The sequence below is a fragment of the Gymnodraco acuticeps genome, unplaced genomic scaffold (genome assembly GCF_902827175.1).
Source record: "Gymnodraco acuticeps unplaced genomic scaffold, fGymAcu1.1, whole genome shotgun sequence".
NCBI lineage: Eukaryota > Metazoa > Chordata > Actinopteri > Perciformes > Bathydraconidae > Gymnodraco > Gymnodraco acuticeps.
Window position 1 is genome coordinate 264452 of NW_022990692.1, and position 10595 is coordinate 275046.

The 10595-nt window shown below is 39.6% G+C and overlaps 1 protein-coding gene across 3 annotated transcripts in view; it reads right to left on the bottom strand.

Moving 5' to 3' along the window:
• si:ch211-168d1.3 (ras and Rab interactor 3) overlaps positions 1-7286 on the bottom strand; it is a 38041-nt gene extending 30755 nt beyond the window's left edge. For 2 of the 3 annotated variants that reach the window (XM_034230460.1, XM_034230458.1), the window contains exon 1: positions 6982-7286. The gene's annotated coding sequence lies outside the window, so the exon portion shown is untranslated. The remainder of the gene's footprint in view (positions 1-6981) is intronic. The other variant, XM_034230459.1, reaches the window with a different exon arrangement.
• Positions 7287-10595: the final 3309 nt, after the last annotated feature.

A 10595-nucleotide genomic window follows, 5' to 3' on the forward strand; every position in this document is an offset into this window, starting at 1 on the left:
AGCATCTGGTGCTAGCTAGCTGCGCTAACGGATATACGGAGCTATTTAAATGAAAACAGAGGAGCGACATTTCGCCACAACTGCGCCGAGCACTTGACTTTATGCAGGAAGCCAGACAGTGGGACATTGTACGAAAAGTCAGCACAGATAGTGCGCAACATGATTGCAGCGTCCAGGCAGCTCCGGTTCGAGCATATGCCTTGAGTTGCACATAGCTCCAACGCCCATACCACCGACGACATGTTTGTTTACTGTCCTGGCTTCACGAGTTAGGGAGCGCTGGATTTGTGAAAAACTCCCCTATTCCTAAACCACTAATACCACAGTACTGGCAAAACGGGAGGAGCCGAGTGAAAAACAAGCGCCCCTCATCCCAATCCACCCACACCGCAGTATTTTTTCTTTTTTTTTACCCAAAAAATATATTGTATATTATCGGGGCTATTAATACTGGTATCGGGTTTATCGGGATGACGTCATAATTCCTAATATCGGACCGATAATTATCGGGCCGATAATTATCGTGCATCCCTAGTTATTTTTACCAACTTTGTTGACGGTTATTTTCAGCAACAAAGCTTTTAAAACCCACAGCTAGCATTACCTGCGCCGTATGAAAAGTTAGCATCATGCTAGAGAAAACAATGGCTACTTTAGCGGTTAAAGGAGCCTGTATGTATTTCCCCGTGGAGTTATTGAAAACCGAACACATATAGCCAAGTGAGAGGGAATATTTGACTTACATTCATCGAGTGAAAACACACCAGACTCCATTAGAAAGATGTTGTTGCTCGGTAAACACTGGACTTGTAAAAAAAAAAGCGACTGTTGTTGACAGTTAGCCGTTTCAACTTGACGGCTAGTGACGTCACGTTCGTGCTGAAAGTGGCCACACAAAAAAAATTACTAAATTATATCAAATAGACATTGACTTTAAATGTAATCCCATTTAAATGTTGTCATGCTTGATATTAAAACTAGGGGCATTAAAACAGGAAGGGGGGAAAGAGTGGTTTTCAGGCTCTAGCTCCGAACCGGCCCTGGAACCGCGTTGGTGTGAAAGCCCCATTAAAGGGAGGCGTGTGGCGCAGTGGTTTAGTGCGTTGGTGTTCGGATCACGGGAGCACAGGTTCAAACCCCACTGCAATTAGCATGTCGTTGTGTCCCTGGGCAAGACACTTCACCCCAAATTGCTCCTGTGGGGATTGTCCGCAGTATTGAGTATGTAAGTCGCTTTGGATAAAAGCGTCTAACAAGTGACATGTAATCAGTGTTGTGCTAGTTACTGAAAACCAGTAACTAGTTACCATTACTAGTTACTTCATTTCAAAAGTAACTCAGTTACTTTACTGATTACTTGCAAAAAAATTAATGCGTTACTGTGAAAGGTAACGTTTTAGTTACTTAAAAAAATTGCTCCCATTAATGCCCTTATAGCCTTCCTTTCAGTACTGTTATTGCATTGGAGAATAATACAATCTGTTGATCAACTTGACATGCCTTATATGCAATCTGGATTGCATCGATATTAGCTGGCTTTCCATTTTTGTATATTCTTTCTCCAGGTAGTTGGAAAAAGTTTTCCTCCCATATGCCGTGTGCCACCCGGACATGCTATCATGCTAACTAGCTCCCTGAAAGCGGGTGACTCCACTGTAGCAATTATTTCACACACACATACGGGTTTTGGGCCGAGGGCGACACCGTACTTCCGGTATCAACCATTTCACGCGAGGTGCATACAGAATATCATTGTCGATTGCCTTAATCAATATAGTCAACTCTAAAATACCACATATATGCATTGGCATGATAATATTATTGTGACAAGTGGGGTATTCACCTGGTGTTTCCAGAAGATAGACGTAGATGCTGCCAAAATCGACCGAAGGCCACTTTTGAGGGTCGTAATTCCATACATTGTACATCCAACAACCCACACAGCTCTAGTTTACGCTGGTAATGACCTAGAGCACACCCCTCAAGTCCAGAGATGTAATCCGAAGACATGCAGCGATTTCTTCGGTCGTTAATTCAGAAAAAAAACCTAGTGCGCTCTGCCTGGCAACATAAGCTAGCTGTTTATATTAGCATTCCCAGGATTTTTGCACCTCCAGAAAAATGGCGTCTTTATAAAAAAATATATGGCGCGCGTTGCATTGTGGGTAGCTGTGACGTCACTGTGTGTGAAAGAATAGCCTGCATGTGTTCTACAACATACCGTGCAATGGCTTTATCGACTTTTCCCTGGCTAGCAGTCCCTCGGTAAAAATCCAGCCGCTGTTGCTTAGGTGGAGGTGGAGTGGCGTCGGCTGAGTCTCTGTGGTCTTAGCTACTAGCTTCGTCCCAGCATGTTGTTTTTGCAGCTGTTTTAAGAGATTTGAATGACTGGTTTGGGCAGTAGATAGGATCTTTGACCCGCCAAGACACAACTTACATTTAACTAAAACGTTCTTTTCTTTGTGCTCGACAAAAGTGAAATAGTGAGAATATCTCCAGGTGGAGAAACTAGACTTGAGCTCCGCCACCGCCATGATAGTCTTGTTAGTAAACAACACAAACACGCCCACAGCCCGTCTCCGCATGTGACACAGGAAGTATCTAAGTACATTTACTCAAGTACTGTACTTAAGTACAGATCTCATCTCTGTTCGCCTGGCTGTTGACTATATAAAAAAAACGAACGGAGTAACGCACCATGTAGTAACGGTAACTGAGTTACTGAATTAAAAAAGTAATGCGTTAGAGTACTAGTTACTGCCATAATAATAACGGCGTTACAGTAACGCGTTACAAAGTGTAATGTAATGAAAGGGCCAGTGTACTACTTAGGGAGATCCACTGGAGGAAATATTATACAACGATATATTGTGCTCCAATATATACCTTCATAACTACATAAGGAGCGGATATATTTCACAGTCGGTTATGTTGCACCACCCGTATCTACAATAGCAACTGATACACCTAATACTGAATGTATTTTACCTGAAGGAAACCAAGGTGAAGGTATTGAAAGGGAGGGATGAGTGGAGGGCCATTTGTTTGTTTGTACAACACCAACTAAATAATAACTTGTATAAATTGTCTTGCATACAGGTGCAGAAACTGTCAGTCAATCACAGCATGTACTTAATAGCTTTAAAGGACCTTGATTATCTTAAATAACTTAAGTAATGATCATGACTCATCACTGCTTGTATGTTTCTTTGTAAAGTGACCTTGAGGTTATGAAAGGCGCTATATAAATTCAAGTTATTATTATTATTATGAATATTTTTCCCTGAGGCTTGTTTTTCTCACCATGTTTACGAGTTTTAATGTGAAGGCTTGGCTTACAAAGCAAAATCCGTCCATCTGAAGAGGTCATTTAATCAAGCAATGAGTTCTGAAATCACATTTATTTCGCATAATAAGCCTGGGAAACTTTCCAGAATAACAATCTAGTTCCAATCCATCCACTTGTCTACTGTGAAAACTGAAAGGAAAACAACAACTTTTTCCAAGATCCTGTCACCGGTTACTGTCACTTCTCAAAAGATAAAACAACTGCAAAAGTCTCACCATGCTGTCAGTTTTCACACTTATTTGAATAAAAACAAGAGTGGATGATGAATTCCAGCTCAACTCTTGCAAACACATGCATGATTTTAGATTTTTTTTTACTGAGGAATTAACATATTTCCTAGTTCTCGAGCTCGAAAACCTTGAATTTATGCAATTAAATTACTTTTTTAACATCTCATATACCGCCTTTCCTGATGTATTTTGACCTTTGGAGAACTGTGTGATTCACAGCGTGACTAATGACTGGTCGGCATGAACAGCACTTCATACCAAATGTTATTTTTGTAAAGGACTGTTAGGTAATGTCAGAGGTTTTCTATAAGTGAGTGTGAATAATATCTGTTTCAAAAGTGCTTTTTAAAAGTTTTTTTAGGGATAGATATCTAACAAAATCAGGTGCAGTACAGGAATTTGTATTCATTTACAGACTGACTGTCTTTTGAGAACCATGTGTACGGTCAATCATTGATTTTTTCTAACTCACATAAGATCACTTCAAAACCAAAGATATTTCTTCCAAAGATAAACCAAAACCATAATGATAACTAATGACAGGACAGCTGGTATTACAAATATTTGGCTTTTTTGTGTGTAAAAATTCTTATTTTGCGCATAGGACTTCGACTTTTTTGTGGATCGTTAATAATGCAATCACTACAGCCTTTTATAAATCTCCTGATCAGAGTCTTGACAATGACAATGAGGGATCACTTTCATCAACAATTGTCAGATTGTGTTAGAGTGACCACAAGAGGACAAAAGCCTGCATTAACAAATTACTCTTTGTTGAGTCTCGGAAGGGAGGGGGCCCAACAAGCTTTAATAATTCTGCACTTTTATTGACTCTTTTGAATGTTTAAACCTTTCTCCAGAAAGCTATAACTGACCCCAATCACCGCCCCAGTGACAACAAGGTGAAAGTGGTTGGGTTAGCTCAATGTGGTGTTATTGTACTTCATTCTGCTGAGGAAGGAAACCTATTATGCATTTCATACTTTGTGATATAATACTGCATTATTGAGTCATTGCTAGGCTCGAAGCATCTCAGCTTGATTTCACATTGTCTATGGAGCATTTATCTACAACACTTGCCTAAGAAATAAAGCCTCAGAAAAATATTGATATATATATTACATAGTATGTTTTTGGTCTCTGATAAGTTACAAAACATTAGCAGCGAGATGAAAGAAAATGTAGGGACACTAATGGGTGCGCTATAACCAAATCAGTGATGAATGTTCTGCTTAAACTTGATTAAAATGTATAGTAGTGATATTGTGTCTTATCCGCGTTAACGTTTTGTTGTTGATTTTTTACATTACCTCTCTGTGTGGGGGAGGTGTGTGGTAAGGGATGGTGTGGATTATGAAAAACAGTCAGACATGCAGTACCTATAATTTCATACTCGCCGAAAGTTTCCCTATTTGTACTATGTCACTTTTAATTAATAGGATATTTTGTATTCAACATGTATTCATATAGAGTAGTCGAATGAGAGCATGGCGTAATAAAAGCAAAGCCAGAATCAATTGGTGAAATGGAGATAAGTCCACTTTGTCGTGTTAGCATATCACGATTTTCACTTGTATACCAGTTATAGAACAATATCCCACGTTGGCTAATAGCAAATTGCATATTTTTTAGGATGTGTCTTTAGTTATTTAAAAAAAGGCCAAATCAGTTTTTTTCACGTCATGTCATAAAATATGCTGTTTCATAATGGTTTTCAAACATTATAATGACAATAATAATAATTATAATAATGATAAAAAAACAATTCAAATAAAATAATAAAACTCATAAACTAAGAATAATAATAATCAACTAATAATATAACTAATAATAATAATACAATAATGAAAATAAAATAATAATAATCAACTAATAATATAACTAATAATAATAATACAATAATGCAAATAAAATAATAATAATAATAAAACTATGAAACTAAGAATAAAATAATAATAGTCATATGTTGACGTGTGGATTTAAATTTGTTATCATACTCAAGACAGTCTTCAGACCAGCAGTTTTCATTAATACAATTATTAAATATTACTAAACTATTGACGTCAAAAGTTCAGTTTGAATGATTGCAGTGTGTTTTTTTTCTTAATTTGCCAGCAATAATTGTACACAAGTAGGTGCCAGATTTTTCAAAATGGTGCAGACTTACTGCAGGACATATTTACATGTATGGTTTCCTGTGTGTTGTGATGACACAACTCCTGACCAGTGATGGGGAAGCCGGCCTTATACATGAGTCAGGTTACTGTGAGGTGTGTGTCTTCGCACCACTTCCAGCAGCTCTGAGGAAAGAGTGAACTGTGTCCAACAAACTCTGAGCGTCATGCTCGGGCACACTGCGATCACACCCCTCCTACACAACACAGGGCAGAATGCAGCCCCCCTACACACACACATAAATACACACACATTTGGTCATGCAACCCATGGAAATTAACATGTAACTCGACATTCACAGAATCAGTGTAGGTAGGCAGCATAATCACAGCGAGGACTTGTAAAGCAATCAGAGCTTCTCATACAAAAACATAAAAACCAACTGTGATGTTAAGTCACAAAACGCCACTTACAGTAATGTGCCTCTCAGAATTAACGAGCAAAACAACAGCAAGGAAGTGGGAACATCACATCCACTCCCACGCAGGCAGGATGGCACTTCAGTTTTTAAAGTTATGTAACAGTCCAATGGTTTGAGATTACATTCACTTTGCCCTCAGAGGCGAGACAGGAGATCAAGAGATTCAAAAAAGAAAACTCTGAGTGGCTAATTGAACATTGTTCCGGCTATAAAGGAAACACAGGTGCATAAATGACATTAGCTTGGAAATAAATGTAAACATGATTTATGTTCTCATGGGTCCTGGGTTTAGGGTTCAACAGCTCAGGAACTTATGCTTGAGAATTCAAATGTAGAGTCAGAAAAACATGCATCAAGGTGGTAATATATGCCCTAAATCAAAAATAAAACCAGTTGTCAGTCCACATATTGAAAGATGACAACCTGTCTCATGCTTCAATGCCAGTCTGAACAATTAGAATAACCAAACATTTTCCTTTTTAAATACTGAAATCTTCTCTTATAATTAAATGAAGTCACTACTGGCTTTGGCGAGGCTGCACTGAGCATCATGACTCACTGCCATATCTCAGCAACACATCACAATGTCCTGATCACTAATTGATTAATTGGCAGGGTGTCAAAGGGACACTATGCATGAATCACTGAGCAGCATTGTTTACCAAGACGCCCCGACCGGAAGCTACGTTAAACAACACACGCCGACGCGCTTTGAACTTGAGAACAGACCTTCAAAGGGAGGAGAAACATATTAATACAGATAGCCTGCAGCCAGGATGCATGTGCCAACTCTGCTGGAAACTCACCGTGTCTATTTTTTTCTCCAAAGCATGGCAAGCAGTCCAAAAAAAATCTCCCTCTCCTCCGAAATAACTTACCTTCTCTGTGAAGGTGGGAACAGGTGCTGCAGAGCTGTGCGTGGTCTGCTGTCTAATTAGGCGTCCGACAGAGTTTTAATGGATTTTGTGTGTGAAGACAGTGCTGAGCCTCTGAGCCCGAGCAACATGCTGTGGGAACTCGTCAAGAAAATGCGCACACCACCAGTGACAAGGCGGAGGAGCGCATTTTTAATTCTGTCTGAGCATCTGAAGTGATACACAGTCACAGCAGAGAAACCGTGTGTGTGTGTGTGTGTGTGTGTGTGCCCCCCCTTTACTCCTCCCTGACTCTGACACACACACCAAATCATATCATGCAACTGGGGAAAAAAAGCATTGTTTTGTGAGTAAAAAGCACTTTTGTCGTTGAAAAACAATACTAAGGTGCTATAAACCCATTATACAATATTCTTGTGATACCCTAGAGAAGAACAACTCTTAATGCTAATAATATGAGAAAGATAGCATTTACATATTTATAAAAATATGACGCAACACAGGGCAGAATGCAGCCCCACCTACCCACACATAACTATACACATTTGCGCATGCCACTTTTAAAGTGAACATGGATAACAAATGTATGCATAGAATTTTAAAGAATTTTAAAAATCTTAATATGATAGAACATTTCCAAATAATCTCAAAATGATACCTTTAAAAATGTTTCTTAAGTTATAAAAACCATCCTTTGTTATCCTCATTTACATAGAATACCGATACAGCTTGCAGCACTGTGTTAAGGTGGGAGAAAACAGCTTAAAATGCTAATTCAATCATTTGTATTCATCTACTGAGGTATTTTAATGATCAATATCACAACCATCTCACACTTTGACCACGGTAAAGCTGTCGGACGCAACCGGAACTGGACTTTGACGCACAGTGAGCTTTTTTCGGTGAGCTATTTCTGGAATGCTGCATCCATCAGAATGTCATATTTATGAATATCTGTGCTGCCGCGTCTGACCACTGGAGGGCGCCACAGGCCGTGTTTAGCTTCACATGCAGGGCCAACACCACCATGAAAAACTATTGTGATGTTCAGGATAGAAACATTATGGATCAATATCAAGGAAAAAGTGCCAAACAGGACAATTTGCAGATGTGATTGAAATCAAAATGAAGTTCAAAGAAGGGAATGACACAAACAACTTAAGACCCCAACTTGACATCTTTGTCCAGTTTTCAATCACAACCATTTTATTTTGCTAGTGCAAATTAGAATTGAATAAAGGCCATACCTTCAATTGTGGCTCCTAGTTAGAAAACATCCTTTGTTTAATTATTAAAAGGGCCCCTAATACTGAAGTCCTGCTTGAGTCTCTTTATTCTTTGGCATCTGGACCAGAATAACTCTTCCTATGTCATTAAAACATCTTCTGTATCTGTTTCTTAATCTTGCTTAACTGCTCAAATGTCATAGTTTTAGAATAAACAGTTTAAAATGGGCGTCCGTATACTTTTGGCCATATTATAATTGTGATTTAGCCACTCTTAAACTTAATTTATTCTTTCTGATTTGATGCTAATATCGAGGCACATTATTTAATTTCTAGTCGGTTTCAATTGAAAACAGGATAATGTCCCTACTTAGTCCTCATCATTCGTTTTTTCTAACTGCTGTGTTTGCCTGCCAGCTCCAGATGTTGTTTGCCGTCTGGCTGTGGATCATAATTCTCTGGGCCGCTGCCATGCATCTTATGACCACCATCGCTCCTTTTTCTTCGTCCCAGCTTGTTTTCTTGTCATTGTCCTGCCTCTCTGGACAGATGATGAGTGTAACTGTGAAATCCTGACGTTATGAAAATGATGACACTTACAAACTTGCATGCTGATGGAGATGACAGTCATCACGTGTTGCTTTATCATTTGTTGTAGATTTGTATTTGTTCTTCTTGTTCTGCTCTTGGTTGGTCACAGCCTCACACAGAAGGTTTTCAAATGTATTGTAATTGTTAAAAATAATGCAATTTAGACAAAAAGCGTTGAAATGTTTTAGCTATACTTGGACTCTATATTTCATTGCTTACATTTCTAGTCAGGGAAATTCTTCTAGCATTCAACAGCTACACATACACGAAAAAAATGCCCTTCGTCCCCTGTTTACCCTGCAGTGTAGTAGCTTACCAGGCGGCCTAATTATTCCCAGAAACTTTCAAGGAAATTACGGCCGCACAAAAGGGAATGTGAAATGCTGATTACAGACACAAATGGAGCGTGAAAGGCACTTGAACACACACAAAAGTGTTGAGTGGACCTTGTGTTTGGATTATTTGCTCAGTCACAAGTGTAAATACTGGTTCAAAGCCCTGTCCGTGCTGCAAGGAACAACATTCTGGTGGACAATTACTCCAGAGAAATGTGTGTGGGTGTGACACACTTTGGACTTTCTTAGTGGCTAAAAACCTGTCACACAACAAAGTGCCTCTTTTGATCTATTGTGATCAATGCTGCTCTCATTTGATTGTTTATTGTGTTGTTTTCCACAGGTTAAATGTTACAAGAACAAGACAACACACTAACTGTATAATGCAAACCTCTGGGGTTGCCAGTATTTGGTCGTAAACCAAGTATTGTACCAGTTTAATTTGATGGTAGTGCGAGAGAGAAAGGTCAATGGATCACCAAAGTCAGCAGGATTCATCCTCTGGGGACCATGAATGTCTGTACAAGTTATTTCAGTTAGGACCAAAGTGGTGGGACAGTGTTGGGAAGATATTGCCATTAAGACCTCATTGTCCCCATGATTGATCCATCCCTGCTTCTCACAACTCCGTCTTTATTTTCTTCCAAGAATGACAACATTGCAGTGTCATGATTATTACAGTGTGCAGCCCATATCTGCAATGAATGACGTGTGGACATCTCCAATAGCTAATGTACTTGAACTTTCCCCATACATGGACACTTGAAAATATTCTCCAAATATAGACAGCTGCATTTCCTGTGCCTTTTATAATAGGAACAACTCATTTCTGACCTCGCTGGGCTGGCACAAGGGACTGTATCGTCAAGGTCAGGATGTGTGATGTGCTTTTTTAACGTCCCATTTTCTCAAGCTGCGGTCCGTTGAACGCCCCCCAGGGAACGAAACTCGGCTTCAGATGTTGTGCAGCTCTATCTGTTGAAGTCCTGGGTGTTTGCCATGTTAGCACAGCTCCCTCTCCCCGGCATCTCTCCCATGCCAAATCACTGTGGGCCACTGACTGGAAAAACCACTAGTGTGCATTCAGCAGCAGCTCGGAAACCAACAGAGCTGAACTAATGCTAATTAATTGGAACACACACATACACAAGTTATCTATCTGCCCTTTTGCTCTCTCTCTACACACACATTCAGACACACACGCCGCCCACAGCCGTTCAGAGTGTGAAGTAAAATGGAAGTGATGCGTCGTGGACTCAACGCTGTGCGAATCTCTGACTCACAGCGAGAGAAATGAGCAGAGACACAGCTCATGTAAGATACATGCACTGTCAGTGTGAGAGAGGGGTGGTGTGTGTGTGTGTGTGTGTGTGTGTGTGTGTGGTGTGTGTGT